Below are 22,499 nucleotides of genomic sequence, written 5' to 3'. Positions count from 1 at the left end.
CACAGAAGGACAGTCCATCCACATACACTCTGTGGGGTCTGTCTGGTGGTTGTGGCCCATGAGATGCTGGGTGTCTGGCTGCGTCCACTTCCTGGAGCGCAGATGGCTTGCCAGGCGACACTGGGCCGTCTGAGCTGTGCTGCTTGGGCACCAGCCACCTGCCCTCCAGTGTTCTTTTTTCTGTGCTTTTCCTTTAAAAAGCGCTTTTATTGTGATGAAATACATACAACGTTTATTGTTTTAACCATTTTTAAGTGTACAGTTCAGTGGCGTTGATTACATTCACATTGTTGTGCAACCATTGTTACTACCTGCAGAATTTTTTCATCCTCCCAAACTGAAATTCTCCTCATTAAACAATAACTCATTCCCGCCTCCTGCAGCCCTTGTAACCCACCAGTCTACTTTCTGTCTCTTTGATGTCTCATGAATGAAATCATACAGTGTTTGTCCTTTTGTGTCTGGCTTATTGGGCTTCCCTAGTGGCTCAGAGGTTAAAGCATCTGCCTGCAATGCGGGAGACCTGGGTTCAATCCCTGGGTCGGGAAGATCCCCTGGAGAAGGAAATGGCAACCCACTCCAGTATTCTTGCCGGGAGAATCCCATGGATGGAGGAGCCTGGTGGGCTACAGTCCACAGTATCGCAGAGTCGGACACGACTGAGCGACTTCACTATTTCACTTTAGCGTAATTCTTCAGGGTTCATCCATATTGTAGTCTGTATCAGAACACCCTTCCTTTTTGAGGCTGAGTGATATTGAGGGGCGTATGGGTAGACTCCATGGTGTTCTTTCATTCAGCTGGCTGGGTCGCTTCTGCCTTTAGGTTTTTGTGAGTATTGCTGCTGTAAAGACATGGCTGTATAAGGATGTGCTTGAGCATCTTGTGCTTGACTTTCATGGGGGCATTTTGGATGCCCTGGTTTCCAGCGGCTGTTTTCATGTATCCAGGATGGTGCAGTCAGGGTAGCAGGAGCTGCAGGACTTTTTCCCATCGTTGGCTTTTGTGTGTTCCCGTGAACTAAGGAGACCGCTTCAGCCCCTTCCCTTCAGGTGGTGCTCCGACAGACAGGTCTCGAGGAGCCTGGCCCACGTGCCCACAGTCACACCTGGCTGCCCACAGCACACCTGCAGGCTTGGAGTGCTGCTGTGAGCTTGTCCTGGGTTTGCTGTTTCCTCTCGGTTCTGTCGCCTGGATAGCATCACACCCTTTATCTTTTTTTTTTAATTAAAAAAGAAATGGAATGCTTCACAGATTTACATGTCATCCTTGTGCAGGGGCCATGCTGATCTTCTCTGGTCATCCCAGTTTTAGTATATGTGGTGCCGAGGTGAGAGCCCGCCTTTTGTCTTTGAGCTGGAGACCCCTCTCTGCTGCAGAGGGTTCTGCCTGCTGCCCCGCACAGCTGGGGGCCCACTGCAGCACGGGTCACTGTCGCCGCTCCGCGGGGTGGCGGTTGCCGTCAGCCCGAGAAGGGCCTGCGGACTTCACAGGCTTGGGTGGGCCTAGCCACCTCTGTCACCTGTTTCACTCTTCTCTCTACTGGTGTGCATTCCACCTACCTGTTCACAGTGGTTCCCTGAGGTCAGAAACCGGGTGTCTGACAGCCCCTGAGAGTCACCGGCCAAGGTCTTGCTCAGTGAGTTCCACTCCATCACATGGAGGTCCCCCATCTCCCTGCACTGGGGGCTTTCTCCTGGGTCACTTTTGCCCCTTTGAAGGGGCCCTTGTTCTGGACTGTGTCCCTTTTGGTCAGATCAGGGGCTTGTGGTGACTGGTGCCTGGAGGAAGGTGAGGAGAGCCCAGTGGACCTGGAATCTCGCTGAAGACGGGGAGGAGCTGAGATGGTCCTGTGTCCGCGAGGCCGTCACGCCATCCCTGCACAGTTCAGTGTCTCGTCTCACAGATGGGCTGAGCCCGTAGCCAGAGGAGGAGGCTGCAGGTCCACGGTGCTGGTGGCTTTGCTGCAGGAGTGGGCCCGCGTGCCTGTGTGTCCTCACGTGTCGCGCTGTGGGGCGGTCAGGCCTGGACAGGGACCCCACCCGCAGTAAGAGTCCGCGGAGTAGGGGGCATGGTGAGTGGACGGGTGGGCTGTGGCGGCATCCTCACTGCGTGATTGTGAAGCCCCTTTGAAAAAGGCTGCTTTTAACCTTCTTTTACTATTAAGTAACTTCTCACTTTACCTACCTCTCCAAAGTTCTTAAAAGCATAAGTGTTTTTTAAAAAGAGAACAGCTTATTTTCCTTTTTGATTACCTTAGAAATTGATATATCCCTTTGAAAATAGGACATCATAAAAACAAATATATTATGGATGTGGATGTGTAGAAGAATAGCTCTTAAGCTTCATTACCCTTATCAGGACCCCCAGTTTAGACCCTAAAAGTCCGTCATAATTTAACTTGAAGTTGGAGTTTATTAATCCTCCTTTTTGTAGAGAGTCCAACTAGCTAGAGGTGGGATGTACAGAGAAACTGAGATTTTTTTTATCTCAAGGTCATTTTCACTGAATGGAAGTCTCTCCATATTTGAAAGCATTCAAATTGTAATGTTGTGACATGCGGCCAATGGGAAACAGCAAACACGCTATCAGCGTGTGCGGCAAAGGCGTTTTTCATCCCTGTGTGCTCTGTGGCTTGTGTTTCTCACATTTTAGTGCCTTCATTTTATCTGAGTGGCAGTAAAGTCAGGTGTCACCCTCACTGGAATTGTCTTGAACACGTGTCTAGTGTGGTGGGCTTGATCATAGTTTGGCAGAGGGCGTTATATTGTTGTTTTAGACAAATACTTCAAAACCATGCCCTAAGGCCCAGGACGGAGGAGGTGAGCAGAAAGGAGACTCCAGCCCTTTCTGACAGTGTCCCTTGAGTGCTTGTGAGCTTAGAGTTTCTGGTATCAACCAGAAAGGACATCCAGAAATCGCTTCTGGAATTCGTGGGTCTGTGGTAGGAGCTGTGGTCTTGACGTGGCAGACTGTGAGAGCTCAGACCTGGGAGTGTCACGTGGGGGGCCCAGCACCTGTCTTTGTTTGGGGGTGGGTGGTTCTTGAACATCCTCGAAGGGCCTTTTCTACTCTGGATACCAGCATGAAATCTGAGTAGATGGGGACCTTTGGGGTCAGGGCTTAGGAAAGCATGTTCAAAGAAGCTGTCTTCATTCACAGCTGCCTAAAAGAGCTGATGTGCACACACATGTGTGTGTGCTTGCGTGTATTTGTTGTCATAGGGGATGCAAATATCACACATATCCAACCCCCCCCCCCCCCCCCGGTCCCCTGGGATAGAAAGGAGCATCTCTTTTCTGCCCCGCATCTGGGCACTGAGTTGGGAACATCAATCTATGCAGTGGCAAAGTTCATCAACTTCTTAGAGAAGGTATTCCCTTCCCTGCCATTAAATTGCATTTCTGTCTGCTCACTTGGAAGAGAGTTTCCTTCTGTCTCCAGTTTTATGTTCTGAAATAGACGTCTGCAAAGACGTGGCCCACTGGACTCCTCTGCACATGCTGATGTGGGTGTGGATGGTGAGGAATGACTTAGATGCCTGGGCCATACTGAGGGCTGATGTGGGTAGGGGTGGGCCTTCTGCCCCTCGGCTTCACACCTGCTTTCTGGCGTGAGTGTGGAGCTGGGTGTGTGAACAAGAGTTTGCACAGTTTTATTTTGTACCTCCAATCCAACTTTAAACTTGCACCACCTGCAGCTGTTTAGAGCACTAGATTTTGAAATTCTGGATGGTAGAGGAAGGCAATTTTAAGAGTTAAATAAAACTACTTGATAATAGAGTTAGACTTTAGCTTTAAAAGAAACCTTATAAAATCAGAGATGACGTTTGTGTCTGAGGCCTTAAAGACTATTGACATTAATTATGTATATAGATTATGTAAATTCTGTTCATTACAATATGAAAATGATGTGTTTCTTATAGAAATATCCCCAAAATACAACTAAATTGATGTATTAGTTTCTCACTGTTCATTAATTATGAAAAAAAAATTGAAAAACAGAGACTCCTGGTTCTAGAACACAATGGTGTGGATTCACTTTTCCTAATTCATCTCCTGCAATCAAATCCTGGAAATAATTCAACAGACAACAATAGAAGCTGAAAGAAGACAGACTGGCTGGGGACCTAAGAGCTTGAAGAATGTGAATTCTCCGTGTATTCTCCAGGTCTCCCTTTTATTGCCCATGTACGTTCAGCCTGGGCATGGAGATGCCTGTAACTGGAACTGCCAACAAGTATAGACAAAATGAGAAAGGCTCTGTTTGCCCAAAGGTGAGCCCAGTGGAGACCTAGGTGAGCCCCATCCCACACAAGGCACGTGAAGGCACTGTGGGAGCAGTGTTGGCACAGCGCAGATGCCCTGTTCTTCTCCTAGTTGTATAAAGAGAGCCAGGCTACTCACCCGCACCAGTGGGAATCAACCCAGCGAGGTCCTTCCACTCCCTTATCCCACATACAAAAATCCCAGAGTTAGCATCATACCCACAGTGAAATACTGATGCCCCCCTCCAAAGAATGAGGACAAGAACGCCTGCTTCATCACTATTACTTGATACAGGACTAGAAGTTCTTGATGCTGCAATAAGATTCAAGAAGCAAAATGCATACAGGTTGGAAAGAAATAATAAAACTTAATTTGCAGAAAATGTAATTATCTATGTAGAAAATACTAAGGGATATACTACCAAATGGGATGAGGTCAATCCTCATCCCAGTTCCCAAGAAGGGTAGTACTAAAGAATGTGCTAACCATCGGACAGTTGTACCCCTCTCCTGTGCTAGTAAGGTTATGCTTAAAATCTTGCATGCTAGGGTTCAGCATTACACAAACCAAGAAATTCCAGATGTCCAAGCTGGATTTAGAAAAGGAAGAGGAACTAGAGATTGAATTCAGTATTTGCTGGATCATAGAGAAAGCTATGGAATTCCAGAAAAACATCTACCTCTGTTTCATTGACTATGCCAAAGCTTTTGACTATGTAATAATAAACTGTGGAAAGCTCTTCAAGAGATGGGAATAACAGACCATCTTACCTGTCTCCTGAGAAACATGTATGTGGGTCAAGAAGCAACAGTTAGAACCCTGATGGAACATAGAACAACTGATTGGTTCAAGATTGAGAAAGGAGTACCACAGGGCTGACTGCCATCACCTGTTTGTTTAATCTGTATGCTGAGCACATCATGAGAAGTGCCAGGCTGAATAAGTTACAAGCTGGAATCAATATATGCAGGAAAACCATCAACAACCTCAGATATATGGATGATACCACTATAATGGCAGAAAGAGAAGAACTAAAGAGCCTCTTGATGAGGGTGAAGGAGGAAAGTGAAAGAGCCAGCTTAAAACTAAATGTTAAAAAAAACTAAGATCATTGCATCTGGTCCCATTACTTCATGGCAAATAGAGGAGGAGAAGGTGGAAGTAATTTCCTCTTCTTGGACTCTAAAATCACTGTGGATGGTGGCTGCAGCCATGAAATTAGAAGACGTTTGCTTCTTGACAGGAAAGCTATGACAAACCCAGATAGTGTGCTGAAAAGCAGAGACATTCCTCTGTTGACAATGGTCTGTATAGTCAAGGCTATGGTCTTCCCAGTGTCACGAACAGTTGTAAGAGCTGGATCATAAAGAAAGCGGAGCACTGAAGAATTGATGCCTTTGAACTGTGGTGCTGGAGAAGACTCCCGAGAGTTCCTTGGACTGCAAGGAGATCAAACCAGTCAATCTTAAGGGAAATCCCTGAATATTCATTGGAAGAGCTGATGCTGAAGCTGAAACTCCAGTATCTTGGTCATCTGATGCAAACAGCCAACTCATCGGAAAAGTCTCTCATGCTGGGAAAGATTGAGGGCAGAAGAAGAGGGCATCAGAGGATGAGATGGTTGGATGGCATCACTGATGCAATGGACATGAACTTGAGCAAGCTCTGGGAGATGGCGAGGGACATGCTGGCATGTCCTGGCATGCTGCAGTCCACGGGGTCACAAAGAGTGAGACACAACTGGGCAACTGAACAGCAGCAGTACTACCGAAACCAAATCAAACCAAACCCAATAAACAACAAAACTGTGTCTTAGAACTCATTAAGATTGCAGCATGTAAGACAAACATATACAAATCAATTATATTTCTACATACTGACCATGAACAAGTGGGAACTGAAATCATAAGCACAATACCATTTATAATTTCTCCGAAGAAAATGAAATGCTTTGATATAAATTTAGCAAAGCTCATACAACATCCGTATGCTAAAAATTGCAGAGTGCTAATGAAAGAAATGAAAAGAGATCTGGGTAAACGTGGAGACATACCATGCTCATGGACTGAAGGAAGCACCATAATAGAGATAGCAGTTATACCTATATTTATCTTTAGATTTAACACAATTCCTATCAAAATCTCAGTGAAGCTTATTCTGATATTTGCATAGAAAAACCATGTTGTGGAATAGCCAGGACAGTTTTGAAAAAGAATAAAATGGGAAGAATCACTCTTCCCAGTATCACTGTTTGCTATAGAGCTACAGAATTCAAGATAGTTTGGTTATTGGCAAAGCGATAGTCACCAAAGGAACAGAGCAGAGATCTCAGAAACTCACACAAATATGTCCAATTAATTTTTGACAAAGAACCAAAAGCAATTCAATGGAAGAATTACAGCCTTTTAAGAAACTGTGCAGGAAAAATTCAATAGCCATAGGTTAAAAAAAAAAGAAATGAAACACAAAGAAAGGAAAAAACTCTAAACCTTACAGCTCAGGCAAAAATTTACTCCAAAACAGTCATAGATTTAAATGTGAAACTGTAAAGCTTTTAGAAGAAAATATTAAAAAGATTTTTTTCAGTACCTAGGACTAGGCAGAAAATTCTTGGACTTGATACCAAGAGCATCATCCATAAAAGGAGAAGTTGATAAATTGGACCTAATCAAAATTAAAAACATTTGCTGTGAGAAAGACCGTGTTAAGAAAAAGAGAAGACAGATTACAGACTGGGAGAGAATGTTTGCAAATAACATACTCAACAAAGCACTTGTGTTCAGAATACACGAAGAACTCCAAAAATTGAACATTAAAAAATCTGATTTAAAGTGGGCAGAACCTGAGGAGATATTTCGCTGGAGAAGATATGCAGATGGCAGTAATGTACATGGAGCGGATATGCACATGGAAAATGTTCAACATTCTTAGATAATAGAGAAATGCACGTTCAGACCACCAGGAGATATTACTGCACGTCTGCCAGAATGGCACAAACAAAAATGGTGGTAACACCGAATATAGAGAAACCGGGTCTCTCAAGTATTGCTGGTGGGATTGTGAAATAACACCCACTTTGGGAAATAGTCCTGAAAACCAAAAATAGAATTTCTTTATGGTCCCATTTTTCTTGGGCACTTACCCCAGAGAAATGAGAGCTTATTTTCACACAGAAACCTGTACACAAGTGTACCTTTATTATGAATTATTATGTATGAAAGTACAAGCTTTATTCATAATAGCCCAAACTGGAAATAACCCAGATGTTTAGTGAGTGAATATTTAAACTGTGGTCCATCCACAGCTTGGAATGCTACTCAGCAGTAAAATGGTATGAACTACTTGAAAGGGCCTTAAGAACATTTTATGGAGTGCAAAAAGCTGATTTCAGAAGGAAACATGCTGCACAATCCCATTTATGCACTATTTGTGAAATAACATAATTATGGAACAGATTAGAGGTTGTCAGGGGTTAGGAATGGGGAGGGTGTATGTGACAACAAAGAGGTAGCTTGAGGGGGTCTGGTGTCTTGATGTGTTTGTAAGAGGTTACAATTGGAAAATCACACAGAAGTACTTATACGCCCACCAGAGCACTTAAAACTGGTGAAACCTGCGTAAGCTCTGTCGGTTATACCCTTGTGAGTTTCCTCGTTCCGGTGTTGTATTCTGGTTATGCAGGAACGCAGGCTCTTAACACGGGGAGGCTGACTGAAAGGGGCATGGACCCTCCGTCTACATTTCTTTGCAATTTCTTGTGACTCTATTATTATTTTAAGATAAAAAGTTTGAAAATGATTTTGTTATTAAGTACTATGGCATCTGGTCCCATCACTTCATGGAAAATAGATGGGGAGACAGTGGAAATAGTGTCAGACTTTATTTTTGGGGGCTCCAAAATCGCTGCAGATGGTGATTGCAGCCATGAAATTAAAAGATGCTTACTCCTTGGAAGGAAAGTTATGACCAACCTAGATAGCATATTAAAAAGCAGAGACATTACTTTGCAAACAAAGGTCCGTCTGGTCAAGGCTATGGTTTTTCCAGTGGTCATGTATGGATGTGAGAGTTGGACTGTGAGGAAAGCTGAGCGCCAAAAAATTGATGCTTTTGAACTGTGGTGTTGGAGAAGACTCTTGAGAGTCCCTTGGACTGCAAGGAGATCCAAACCGTCCATCCTGAAGGAGAGATCAGTCCTGGGTGTTCATTGGAAGGACTGATGCTGAAGCTGAAACTCCAATACTTTGGCCACCTCATGCGAAGAGTTGACTCATTGGAAAAGACCCTGATGCTGGGAGGGATTGGGGGCAGGAGGAGAAGGGGATGACAGAGGATGAGATGGCTGGATGGCATCACCGACTCGATGGGCATGAGTTTGAGTAAACTCTGGGAGTTGGTGATGGACAGGGAGGCCTGGCGTGCTGCGATTCATAGGGTCGTAGAGTCAGACACGACTGAACGACTGAACTGACTGATTATTAAATATGGAAAAGAGACACAGAAATCCAGTATTCCTAGGACATGAGCTGTGGGCCGAGAGGCTGCCGGACCTCGGCCGCAGGAGGCCCTGTCCCTCGGTTGCTCTGCCGCCGCAGGGGAGGGGGGGACGTGCTGCCTCCTCCGGGCGGTGTCCAGCGGTGTCTGGCAGTGTGCGTCCCAGCAGAGACAGAGCACCCGGGGATCAGCTTCTCTGACAGGTGCGCGTACAACTGTCTACAACGTGTGAATAACTAATAAATTTGGGCTTCCCTGATAGCTCAGTTGGTAAAGAACCCTCGTGCAATGCAGGAGACCCCTGTTCGATTCCTGTGTTGGAAAGATCCCCTGGGGGGGTGGATATGCTACCCACTCCAGTGTTCTTGGGCTGCCCTTGTGGCTCAGCTGGTAAAGAATCCACCTGCAATGCAGGAGGCCTGGGTTCGATCCCTGGGTTGGGAAGATTCCCTAGAGAAGGCAAAGGCTGCCCACTTCAGTATTCTGGCCTGGAGAACTCCATGGACTGTATAGTCCATGGGGTTGCAAAGAGTCGGACACGACTGAGCAACTTGCACTTTCACTTTTCAAGGACAAAGGATCTTGCTCTTATTTCAGACCTGAAGTTGAGGTGACTTAGTTCTCTGGTTAGAAGAAAAATATAAACCACTTAGGGATATTAGATTCAATTAATGCCTGGAAATAGCTCCTAGAGTTTTATCTCAGTGCCTTCTTATCTTACTGTTACGGATAATGCCGTTGGAAGGGATGCAGTGTTGCACACACCCTGGAGTTGCTTATTAGCCCTGTCTCAGTCCTGGGGGTGTCCTGCCATTTGCCTTTGAGATCATGATTGTGACGGTATGCTGAGGGACAGCCAGTGTCTTCTAGAAATAATGGGTTTTAGGTAAAAACTTATTGTTTGTCACAGTTGACACCTAAGTAAATACGCATTTCTAACATATATACTGCAGATGAATACCTCACTGCTTGGGACATTCCTAAAATTAACAAGCTTTCAGCCAGAGACTTTCACTCCCAGGAGACAAGACATCCTGAACATGGGCTGATGTTTCATAGTCCTGTGGAAAGGGGAGAAAGTTCTTAATAGGAAATGCCTCTTAAAGCATCTTGATTGCTAACTGTAAAGAAAGGCTACTTCTAGAATATCTTGGAGGCCTGCCCACCATTTCCCTGTTTGCTCAGGGGAAATAGGTTTTAAGGAAGTGCCGCACACAATATCATTAATTAAGAGTATTAACTTTCAAAGGGATGCTTCCCTGAAGAGGCCTCAAGGGACACCATTGCAGAGGCATTTAAAGCTGCAGAAAATTGAAACTTGACCTGTGTTTTAGTAACAACCCCTGTTGTTGGATTAAAAGATTTTCTGGAGGGGGAGGGAGGGATTGGGAATTTGGGATTAGCAGATGCAAACCATTATACATTACATGGATAAATAACCATTATATATTAAATGGATAAATAGCAAGATCCTGCTGTATAGCAGTTGTTGTTCAGTCACCCAGTCGTGTCCGACTCTCTGTGACCCCATGGACTGCAGCACGCCAGGCCTCTCTCTCCCTCACCATCTTCTGACATTTGCCCAAGTTCATGTTCTTTGCATCGGTGATGCCATCCAGCCATCTCATCCTCTGATGCCCTCTTCTCCTTCTGCCCGCAGTCTTTCCCAGCATCAGGGACTTTTCCAATGAGTCGGCTGTTCCATCAGATGACCAAAATGCTGGAGTTTCGACATCCGCATCAGCCGTTCCAATGACTATTCAGGGCTCATATCCCTTAAGGTTGACTGGAGGAGGGAATGGCAAACCTCCCCACTACGCTTGCTATAAGAACCTCATGAACTGTATAAAAGGACTGTATAGCAAAGGGAACTATATTTGGCATCCTGTGATAAACCATGATGGAAAAAATAGGAAAAAGTATATATATATATATATGTATAACTCAATCACCTTCTGTACAGCAGAAATTAACACATTATTAATTAACTATATTTCAATAAAATAATTTTTAAAACTATTATTTGTGCTAGAATGGAGATTGAAGGGCAGCCTTAAGCACAGGGCTGAGCCCCGAGGCTTTTTGGAACTCTGTATCATTTGGTTCAAGCCAGAGCTGCCTTGAGCTTTCACACTGTGGCTTGGGAATGTGTCGCCCAAGCCAGGCCTGGGTCTGCTGGGGAGTGACTCTGTCACAGGCCTGTCTGGAACTGCCGGTTCCAGGCTCTGGCTCCGGAAAGAAACTGAGGCTTATGCGGGAGCAGAACTTGTTTGGGGTCCTGGGCGTGTGTTCCGTGCATGCCTGCTGTGGGCAGCTGACTTGACGTGAGAAGAAGAGTGTGTTCCAAGTTGTCCGGTAGGCCTCTGAGAAATCTTACTGCTGAGTCGTAAGCACCTGGAGTGTGTTAGGCTTCACACTGAGAAATGAGTCTCCCAGTTTCTGTTATGTCTGAATCAGGCCAACCTGCCAAACTTCAGGAAAACTGGAATGAAGTGAAAGGACCTTCCCACAAGACATGGATCCTGGATGTAGAGTGAAGATGACCTGTCTGCTTCTCTGATACCTACCCAGGAAAGTTAAACATGTGCCTTTGACATCATCAGGTTTCTTCTTTTTTATTGCTTATATCCATCCACCCTTCCCCAAGCAGCATTTTAGTTGTTGTTGTTTAGTCACTCAGTCGTGTCTGACTCTTTGTGACCCCATGGACTGTAGCACACCAGGCTTCTCTGTCCTTCACCATCTCTCAGGGTTTCTTAAAGTCATGTCCGTTGTATCGGTGATGCCATCCAACCATCTCATCCTCTGTCATCCCCTTCTCCTCCTGCCTTCAATCTTGCCCAGCATCACAGTCTTTTCGAATGAGTCAGTTCTTCACATCAGGTGGGCAAAGTATTGGAGCTTCAGCTTCAGCATCAGTCCTTCCAATGAATATTCATGACCGATTTCCTTTAGGATGGACTGGTTGGATCTCCTTGCCATCCAAGGGACTCTGAAGAGTCTTCTCCAGCAACACAGTTCAAAAGCATCAATTCTTTAGCACTCAGCTTTCTTTATAGTCCAACTCTCACATCCATACATGACTACTGAAAAAACCATAGCTTTGACTTACAGACCTTTGTTGGCAAAGTGATGTCTCTGCTTTTTAATATGCTGTCTAGATTTGTCATAGCTTTTCTTCCAAATAGCAAGCATCTTTTAATTTCATGGCTGCCGTCACCATCCACAGTGATTTTGGAGTCCAAGGAAATAAAGTCACTGTTTCCATTTTTTGCCCATCTATTTGCCATGAAGTGATGGGACCAGATGCCTTGATCTTCGTTTTTTAAATGTTGTTTTAAGCCAGTTTTTTCACTCTCCTGTCACTTTCACCAAGAGGCTTTTTAGTTCCTCTTTGCTTTCTTCCATAAGGGTGGTGTCATCTGACATTATTGATACTTCTCCTGTCAATCTTGATTCCAGCTTGTGCATCATCCAGCCTGGCATTTTTGCATGATGTACTCTGCATATAAGTTAAATGAGGAGGGAGACAATATTCAGCCTTGACGTACTCCTTTCCCAACTTTGAACCAGTCTGCTGTTCCATGTCTGGTTCTAACTGTTGCTTCTTGACCTGCATACAGGTTTCTCAGGAGGCAGGTAAGGTGATGGAAAACCAGGTGGTCTGGTTTTCCAATCTCTTTAGGAATTTTCCACAGTTTGTTGTGATCCATACAGTCAAAGGCTTTAGCATAGTCAATGAAGCAGAAATAGATGTTTTCCTGGAATTCCCTTGCATTTTCTATGATCCAGCGGATGTTGGCAATTTGATCTCTGGTTCCTCTGCCTTTTCTAAATCCATCTTGTACATCTGGAAGTTCTCAGTTCATGAACTGTTGAAGCCTAGCTTGAAGGATGACCTTGAGCATGACCTTGGTGGCTTGTGAAATGAGTGCAATTGTGCAGTAGTTTGAACATTCTTTAGCATTGCCCTGCTTTGGGACTGGAATGAAAACTGACCTTTTCCAGTCCTGTGGCCACTGCTGGGTTTTTGAAATTTGCTGACATATTGAATGTAGCACTTAAACAGCGTCATCTTTTAGGATTTGAAATAGCTCAGCTGGAATTCCATCACCTCCACTAGCTTTGTTCATAGTGATGCTTCCTAAGGCCCACTTGACTTGGCACTCCAGGATGTCTGGCTCTAGATGAGTGATTACACTATCGTGGTTGTCTGGGTCATTAATACCTTTTTTGTATAGTTCTTCTGTGTATTCATGCTACTTCTTAATATCTTCTGCTTCTGTTAGGTCCATACCATTTCTGTCCTTTATTGCATCTTAGTACTTTTATATATTTTCTTACACTCAGTAAATTTTACTTAAGGGTAACTGAATGACAAAATAATTCTTCTCTATAACCACCATTTCTCTGAAAGTTGAAGGCCATTTCATATCTAAGGAGATTTATTGAAGTTAAAAAACTCAATATGTTTGAGTTTTTAATATGATTAGTCTTAGTTCCGTATACATTAAGTGAGTGAAGTGCATTAATTCATTCAAATTACCTCTCTCAGCTCTCTGGGGGGTGGTGAGCCCTCCTGGGGAGACTGTTCAGTCACTGGAGAGATGCTTTTTCTGAGAGTATTTGCTTCCCTAGGTGATTTTTTCCTCTTTTCCACTCACCCTTTAGTGCCCTGGTTTGCAACCATCGCAAGCGTTGGGTCTCCTGTAAGGATTATCAGTGGAAAACAAGCTTGCTTCCCACTGGTTTATTCTTCTGATGACAGACTAGAATGAGGTCTATTAAGGAAGGCAGTGGCAACTGAAAGGTACTTTCTCTGGAAGGCAGCTGGATTTGTAGTGTTTGCATTCACAGACATAAGCAGACGCAGTTTTAGCTTGGCTGAATTTGCAGCATAATGACAAAGCCTGGTGCTGTGTGTCACAGAAACACTGCAATAAGTTCTGCCGCAGCTATGGCTAGAACCCCCCAGAGCAGTGGTTTCACAGTGTGGTCCCTGGGCCAGCATCATCGACATCCCCTTGGAACTTGTTAGAGGTTCACGTCCTAATGCCCTGTCTTCCACCAGCTGCACCAGACTCACCACCTGCGCGTTTGGTGCTGCTGCCTTCTGGGTTGGAGCGTGGGCACCAGAACACTGGTGCCCGCAGCTGTCTCCTTCCTTCTGACCTCCGCGCTGCCTGAGGGCAGTGCCCCTGCCAGGCTCTTCTTCCAAGAGCGTCGTCACCTAGTCCAGCCCTCCCTGCCCAGCTTCCCTCCTGCCTGGCTCCCCTTTTAACCAGGCCTACTCTGTGATTCCCCCTTCAGTTTGCCCGAAGCCTGCCCCCCATCCTCAGCTGTTTCCTAGAAGTCCGCCCCTCTCCCACTACCGACTGGGAGCTGACAGGTGACTTCCACCCAACTCCCTGTGAAGGTGCACAGTTCCTAGATCTTAGAGCTTAAAGAGCATTGCAGTTTATGCCTTTCCTTTTTGTCCCTCAAGTCAGCATCGTTATCTGCACATACAAAGCTCTGTTCCAGGCGCTCTGTGGACATGAGGGTGAAACATTGCCCTCTGTCTTTAAGGGGCTTACAGCTGAGCCAGAGGAACAGATGCTCACAGAGATGGCTTTGTTAGATGTGTGGTCCTTTGCAGGTGACTCTGCCCTCACTCTCCTCCTCTGAGTGTCAGGGATTATGATGGTACCTGTTTCCTAGGGTTGCTATGGAGACCAGCCCCTGTGAGCTAATACTTCCAGTGTAGGTGAGACCGTTCCTGGCACACGTCTGAGAGGACGGGGAGGATGATCAGCCCTGGCGGCGCTGCTTGAGAAGACTTCTGGGAGGAAGTGGGGTTTGCACGGGGCCTTGAGGTTGTCTCAGTGTTTGAATAGATAGGTTGAAGCTTAATGAGATGTGTCTGAACTTGGTTGTCTTGTGTTAGTGATGTCTTCAGAGGTTCAGCCCACACCACAAATGTTAAACGCTGCTTTTTTAGTGTTGGCACTGCCACCTCTGTGGTCAGGGCGTGTTTCTTTTGCCATCATGCTTACGGGGTTGCTGGTTCAGACAACCCTCTAGAGGGAAGTTAGAAAGGGAATAGAATTAGCAGAAGGTGCAAAAAGAGAGGCAGAAGTGAAGTGATGCAGTGGGAAAGGTGGGGCTGGAATAACGTAAGGCGTTTTGGGGAAGGAGGTGAGAAGAGACTGGGAGGGAGGGAGGGCGGGGTGGACTTGAACCAGTATTCTGGATTGTGCTCATGCCTTAGAGGCTGCACTGGCTCTCGCAGCCCAGGAAGCAGCTGCCTGTGCTGGTGACTGAGAACCGTGTCCCTGCCCTGACGCGTCGGGGGCCACTTGGGGGCTTGCTGCCCCCATGGGGATCAAGGAGGCCATGGAACAGGGGCCTCTCTTTATTTATTTGTTTTAAGTTTTGACTCTGAAGTGAACAGAAATGTAGCAGTACTCCACTGGCAACTGACTTCAGAAAATAAAACTGGGGATGAGAACACTGTTTACCACAGCATAATCGCCATAGTCACTCACTGACACTTCTAAGTCTCTGTTGGCAGGGTTTGTTGGTTTTTGTTTGCAAAGGATTCCATCTGAGTGATGAATGTGTGAATGCTTCGTCACTCAGTCATATCCAGCTCTTGGCAACCCCATGGTCTCTAGCCCGCCAGGCCCCTCTGTCCATGGGATTCTCCAGGTAGGAATAATGGAGTGGGTTGCCATTTCCTTCTCCGGGGGATCTTCCCAACCCAGGGATCGAACCTGGGTCTCCTGCACTGCAGGTGGATTCTTTACCTTCTGAGCCACCGGGGAAGCCGTGGGGTGGTGAGGAATGAGTTGTGAAGAGCTGAGTGTGATGTGGCTCTTTGGAGCTCCCTGCCAGTGCTTGTATTCTGGGTCTTCACCTGAGCAGGCCTGGGGCGGAGCCTACAGGAGTCTCTGTCAGTGCAGGGAGAGTCTGCCTCACAGTTCTTGGCTCCCCACGCCTGGCACCATGCCTGGCATGTCATATGGCTCAGAGCTTGTAGATAAATAGAAACTCAGAAAACGCGGTACTTTAATCCATATGGTATTTGGGAAAAAATCCTTGAAGACACTCTGATTGCCAAGTATTTCGAGGATGTTGCTGGGTCAGCTTTGCTTTCGCATCTCTACACACTGACGTGTGTTTCTAGAGAACTCCCGAAAGTGGTTCCCTCCCCTATTGGGAGGTGCCCGCCCACAGCATTCCCCTGGAAAATGTCATCAAGGAGATTAAGTGTGTCTGTGAATAAATCTGGCATTTTTTGGAGGGTGTATAAACATGGAACTCAGTGCAGTTATAGTCATGACCCAACTGTGTGTAATTGCAGTGAGTACCTTATATGGGTGGGTCCCCACAGCCTGAGCCACATGCAGCTCTGGAATGAGCTGGGCTTCCGGGGCGGGGTGGGTGTGGGCAGGGCCTCCAGATGTCCAGACACCCTGGAGGGTGGAGGGTGGTGGGTCGGGCCAAGGATGCAGCCTGTCTGCAGGAAGTAGGGGTGGTGGGCGGGGGACAGTCTGGTTGTATTTCACAGCGGATTCGTCATGCACCCAATTACAGTTTGGCTTCAAGTGATTTTGCTGGTTGGTTGGATGCAGGCAGTCTGGCACAGGGGGAGCCCTTGAAGCTGGAGGAGGGTAGATGCTCCTCTGAGAGCACTGTCAGCCTGGCTCATTGTTCTCTGGTATCTTTTTTACATCTGAGGGCGTGGATTCCTTAGATTTAAAATGTTGACTCTTGTAAGCTCTTAGATACTGAAGGTCTTACCAGGTGACAAGCTTCCATAGCTAGTTTTTTCAAAAGCGTAAGAGCTGGACCATAAAGAAGGCAGAGCACTGAAGAACTGATGCTTTTGAACTGTGGTCCTGGAGAAGACTCTTGAGAGTCCCTCGGGCTGCCTAGAGATCCAACCAGTCCATCCTAAAGGAAATCAACCCTGAATACTCATTGGGAGGACTGATGCTGAAGCTGAAGCTCCAGTACTTCGGCCACCTGATGTGAAGAGCTGGTTCATTGGAATAGACTCTGATGCTGGGAAAGATTGAAGGCAGAAGGAGAAGAGGATGACAGAGGATGAGACAGCTGGAGAACCTCACCAATGCAATGGACATGAACTTGGGCAAACTTGGGTGATGGTGGGGGCCAGGGAGGCCTGGTGTGCTGCAGTCCATGGGGCCATACAACTTGGTGACTGAACAACAGTTAAAACAAAAAGAGATAATCTTACAGTGTCTTGCCTTCCTGGATGTGGGAAAATTATAGGCTTAGAGTTCTTAGAGGACCAGGGACCCTCAACCCACAAAGAGAGAAGTGGGTGGGCTCCGCCGAATGATACCCGTGAGCAGAGCAGAGGTGTGGCATCTGGGGACGTGTGCTGAGCTGAGGTGATGGGGGATCGGAGCGTGGAGTCGGGCACTGCCCACAGGCGCCCCCTCAGCGGCAGTTAAGCCCCCCGTGCAACTGCGCCGTGGACGGGGCCCGGCTCCCTCGCGCGCCTCTGCTTCATGGGCAGCCCCGGCCCGGCCCCGCGGGTTTCCCTCTCTGCGCCCCTCACCTGATGGATGGGTCCCCGGCCCCGCAGGTTTCCCTCTCTGCGCCCCTCACCTGATGGATGGGTCCCCGGCCCCGCGGGTTTCCCTCTCCGCGCCCCTCACCTGATGGATGGGTCCCCGGCCCCGCGGGTTTCCCTCTCTGCGCCCCTCACCTGATGGATGGGTCCCCGGCCCCGCAGGTTTCCCTCTCTGCGCCCCTCACCTGATGGATGGGTCCCCGGCCCCGCGGGTTTCCCTCTCCGCGCCCCTCACCTGATGGATGGGTCCCCGGCCCCGCGGGTTTCCCTCTCCGCGCCCCTCACCTGATGGATGGGTCCCCGGCCCCGCGGGTTTCCCTCTCCGCGCCCCTCACCTGATGGATGGGTCCCCGGCCCCGCGGGTTTCCCTCTCCGCGCCCCTCACCTGATGGATGGGTCCCCGGCCCCGCGGGTTTCCCTCTCCGCGCCCCTCACCTGATGGATGGGTCCCCGGCCCCGCGGGTTTCCCTCTCCGCGCCCCTCACCTGATGGATGGGTCCCCGGCCCCGCGGGTTTCCCTCTCCGCGCCCCTCACCTGATGGATGGGTCCCCGGCCCCGCGGGTTTCCCTCTCCGCGCCACCCTCCGCCTCTGTCCTCGGCGCACGGCACACACCCTCCGCCCGGCAGCTCGTCACAGGGATGCTGCAGAACCTGCCGACCTCGCAGGCCTCTGTACAGAAGCCCCCTGCCTCTCCCGCACCCGAGGAAGCCCTGGCGCCCCCTGCAGCCCTCTCCCCCGGCCGCTGCCTCCCCCTCCTGTCCTCATCCCCCACCAACTTCTGACCACACAGCCCGCGTCGGCTTCCGGGCTCGGCCCGCTGCCAGGTTCCAGGATTACGTCCTCGCGGAGCCCTCCCTGCCGCGGCTCTGTTTATCCCGACCCCTCTCACCGCATGCACACGCTGCCTGTTTGGACCTTTCGTGGTTTGTGGCACCCCCCGCCCCGCACCTCCCGGCCCTGGCCCTTAGAGTGTGAACTCCACAGGGTCCACAGAAGCAAGAGCCTGGCTGCATACTGGACCCTTGAGGGGCATATGCCTGCCTCCCCAAATACAGTATATTTTAAAGAACAAATAATGGCAGAATGCTCATTAACCATTACCTCACTTATTTAAGACTATTTTACTGGGTGCCCCGTTTTTACTCATGTGCACATATATATGTATGTGTTTGTATGGTAAAACTCTTGTCAAAGTGGGTTTAGAGGGAACATATCAATGTAATTAAAGCTATTGAAAATTAAAGCTATGAAAAACCTATAGCCAAAATAATACTCAACAGTGAAAAGCTGAATTCCTTCTTGCTAAAATCTGGAAAAGACAGCTATGCCCAGTCTTACTACTTGTGTTTAGCATACTATTGGAAATCCTAGCCACAGCAGTCAGACAAGAAAAAGAGAAAGGTATCCATATTGGAAGAGAATAGGTAAAGTTGTCATACGCAGATGACATAATGCTATATATAGAAAACTCTAAGCACTCCACGCAGAAGCTATTGGAACTGATAAATTCTGCAAGGTAGTAGGATACAAGGTTAAAACACAGAAATCCGTTGCTTTTTTTTTTTTTTTTGGTCACTAATGAAGCATCAGAAAGAGGAAGGGAAAAAATCCCTTTTAAGATCATGTAAAAAACTACCTCTGAATAGATATGACCAAGGAAGTCAAAGACTTCTATGCTGAGAATTATAGGACATTAATAAAGAAAAATGAACATGATTCAAAGAAATGGGAATATAGCCCATGCTCTTGGGTTGAAAGAATTAATGTTAAAATGGCCATACTACCCAAAGCAGTCTACAGATTTAATGTGATCTCTATTAGATTATCCACGAAATTTTTCACAGAACTAGGGCAAACAATCTAAATTTATATGGAACCACAAAAGACCCAGAATTACCAAAGCGATGCTGAGAAAAAAGAACAAAGCTGGAGGCATAACAGTTCTAGATTTCAGACAATACTTCAGAGCTGCAGTAATCAAAACAATGTGGTATTGGCTCAAAATCAGATATAAGGATCAATGGAACAGAATAAAGAACCCAGAAATAAACCCAAACCCATACAGTCATCTCATCTTCCACAGGAAAGGCAACAATATACAGTGGAGAAAAGACAGTTTCTTCATGTAAATCAATGGAGTTAGAACACTCCCTTCCTTCTTATACAAAAATGAACTCAAATGACTTAAAGAGTTAAATATAAGACATGACATGAATATTCATTGGAAGGACTGACGCTGAAGCTGAAACTCCAGTATTTTGGCTGCTTGATGCAAAAAGAGTCAACTCATTGGAAAAGACCCTGATGCTGGGAATGACTGAAGGCAGGAGGAGAAGGGGGCAACAGACGATGAGATGTTTGGATGGTATCACCGACTCAAAGGACATAAGTTTGGGTGAACTCCAGCAGTTGGTGATGGACAGGGGAGCCTGGCGTGCTGCAGTCCATGGGGTTGCAAAGATCGAGGCATGACTGAGTGATTGAATAACACCACCACCTGATAAAGCTCCTTGAAGACATTATAGGCAAAACGTTCTGGAGAAAACTCTAATTTGAAAAGATCCATGCACCCTCATGTTCATAGCAGCGTTCTTTACAATAGCTGAGGCACTTACTACATGGCCCTAGTGGTAAAGAACCTGCCTGCCAATGCAGAAGGCAAAAAGGACACAACACAGATTCAATTCCTGGGTTGGGAAGATCCCCCGGAGGAGGGCGTGGCAACCCACTCCAGTGTTCTTGCCTGGAAAATCTCATGGACAGAGGAGCCTTGCAGGCTACTGTCTATAAGATCGCAAAGAGCCAAACATGATGGAAGCAACTTAGCAGGCACGCAAGACATGGAAGCAACCTAAATGTTGCTTCAGATGAATGGATAAGGAAGATGTGGTGTATATACACAATGAAATATATTCAGCCATAAAAAGAATGAAATATGCCACTTACAACAACATGGATGAACCTAGAGGTTATCATACTAAGTAAATCAGACAGCGAAAGACAAATATCATATGATATCACTTACATTTGGTATCTAAAATGTGATAGAAATGAACTTGTTTACAAAACAGAAAGACTCACAGTCACAGAAAACAAACTATAGTTACCAAAGAGGGAAGGAAAGGGAGGGATAAATTAAGAGTTTGGGATTAACATATGCACACTACTGTATATAAAAGAGATAAACATCAAGGACATATTGTATAGCACAGGAAACTATATTCAGAATCTTATAATGACCTATAATGGAAAAGAATCTGAAAAATATGAATATATATATAAAACTGAATAACTTCGCTGTGTAACTAAAACTAACAGAACAGTGTAAGTCAACTGTCCTTCAGCAAAAACGAGGAATATATTATTTAATGTCCACATATGTTTGTGTTTTCCAACTTTGCATCTGCTATTGATTTCTAAGTTCATTCCATTGTGATTAGAAAACATAGTTGGTATGATGTCTGTGCTTTGAATGAACTGAGTCTTGTTTCATGGCCTGGTCTATGATCAGTGCTGTAGAGCATCCCCCGTGCATTGGGAAGATGTGTATCCTGCTGTTGTTGGGTGGCGTGTAGTTGTTTTAGAGATCTAGTTCATTTATACTATTGTCAAATCTTCTGTTTCCTTACTGATTTTCTGCTAGTTCTATTGATTATTGAAATAAGGTGTTGGAGTCTCCAACTCTTAACTGTTTTTCTATTTCATCCTTCATTTCTGTCAGTTTTTGCTTCATGAGTTTTGGGCCTTGTAGTTAGGAGGGTTTAAATTTATTATTGTATGACTTTGTGACAAATTAACCTTTTTATCATTATAAAATATCCTTTATCTTTAGTACCAATTTTTGTTTTAAGTTTTCTAGTCTAATATTTGTATAGCTAATCCAACTCTCTTTTGAGTACCGTTTGCAAGTTACATGTTGTCTGTGACTGTTTCGTACTCCTGTGACAGAGTTAAATTGATGGGAAACAGATCTTACAGCCTGCAAAGCCTAACAAATTTACTCTCACATCCCTTGCAGAAGAAGTTTGCCAACCTCTGAAATGTAATTAAGTAAGTAGCTATTTAAAATTTTTTTTGACATAGGAAAAGATCAGAAAAGGAGTCAGTTTAAATTTTGCTTATTGCCATGTGGTTACTTTTAAAGCTCTTGTTGTGCAGTTGCTAAGTTGTCTCTGGCCCTTTGTGACCCCATGGACTGCAGCACGCCAGGCTTCTCTGTCCTTCACTATCTCCGAGAGCTTGCCCAAACTCATGTCCATTGAATCAGTGATGCCATCCAACCATCTCATCCTCTGTCATCCCCTTCTCCTCCTGCCCTCAATCTTTCCCAGCATCAGGGTCTTTTCCAATGAATCAGCTCTTTACATCAGGTGGCCGAAGTACTGGAGCTTCAGCTTCAGCATCAGTCTTTCCATAGTTCTGATGTGTAGAATAAATTCATTGGACTGTTTGGATTGTGAGCTATGTTATGCTGTGGCAATTTTTTTTTTTTTTTTTTTTTTTGCTGATTACCTTATAGAAATTAAGGATCAGTGATAGCTTAATTAATTCAAACAATATTTTTTGTGCTCTGAATAAATTATATAGTTACTTCCTTGAAAAAATATTATACTTGGAAACAATTAGTTCAGTCACTTAAGTTTAAGCATTTGACATGTTGAATTTTGAATTTCTGACTCTAAGGAGAGGAATGCCTGTGTAAAGGCTCTAACCCTATAGGAGGACACCTGGAAGAATTCTTCAAGATCCAGTGACTTTGCCTAATTTACAGTGAAAATAAAAAATGAGTATGTTATTTCATCTAACAGAATGTACATTACAGGTAGAACTTTATCCTCACCGTAGTGTTTCGTTTAATTACAAATAAAAGAATACCCTTAAAATTCTTTAGCATCCTTCTTCTAAAGAGCCCTATTTGGTCTTGTTCTCATTTTAGAGATAAGGACTCTGACCCTGGGAAAGATTAAATAATGTACACCCACCTGGCTTTCCATCTATGATGAGGTAAACTGATAGTTGAACCACAGCAACGAACAGTGTCATTCTGGCTATAACCTGGGTGGATTTAGAGAGTTTGGGGAGAAGAAAGAACTGATAATGTGTATGCATTTGGGCAGTTGTTCTTGCAAAGTAAATTATTTTATCAGT

General features: G+C 45.8%; 1 protein-coding gene and 1 non-coding gene across 2 annotated transcripts in view; one reads left to right on the top strand and one right to left on the bottom strand.

Annotated features, from left to right (window-relative positions):
* ATP10A (ATPase phospholipid transporting 10A (putative)) overlaps positions 1–22,499 on the top strand; it is a 180,452-nt gene that overhangs the window by 17,909 nt on the left and 140,044 nt on the right. The window lies entirely within an intron of this gene.
* LOC133068554 (U6 spliceosomal RNA) lies at positions 1,233–1,340 on the bottom strand. Its single transcript, XR_009695532.1, has one exon. It is a non-coding gene; the product is annotated as a U6 spliceosomal RNA (small nuclear RNA).

This window comes from Dama dama, chromosome 13 (assembly GCF_033118175.1).
Source record: "Dama dama isolate Ldn47 chromosome 13, ASM3311817v1, whole genome shotgun sequence".
In the NCBI taxonomy this organism is placed as follows: Eukaryota; Metazoa; Chordata; class Mammalia; order Artiodactyla; family Cervidae; genus Dama; species Dama dama.
This window is presented reverse-complemented; position numbering and strand designations above follow the sequence as displayed.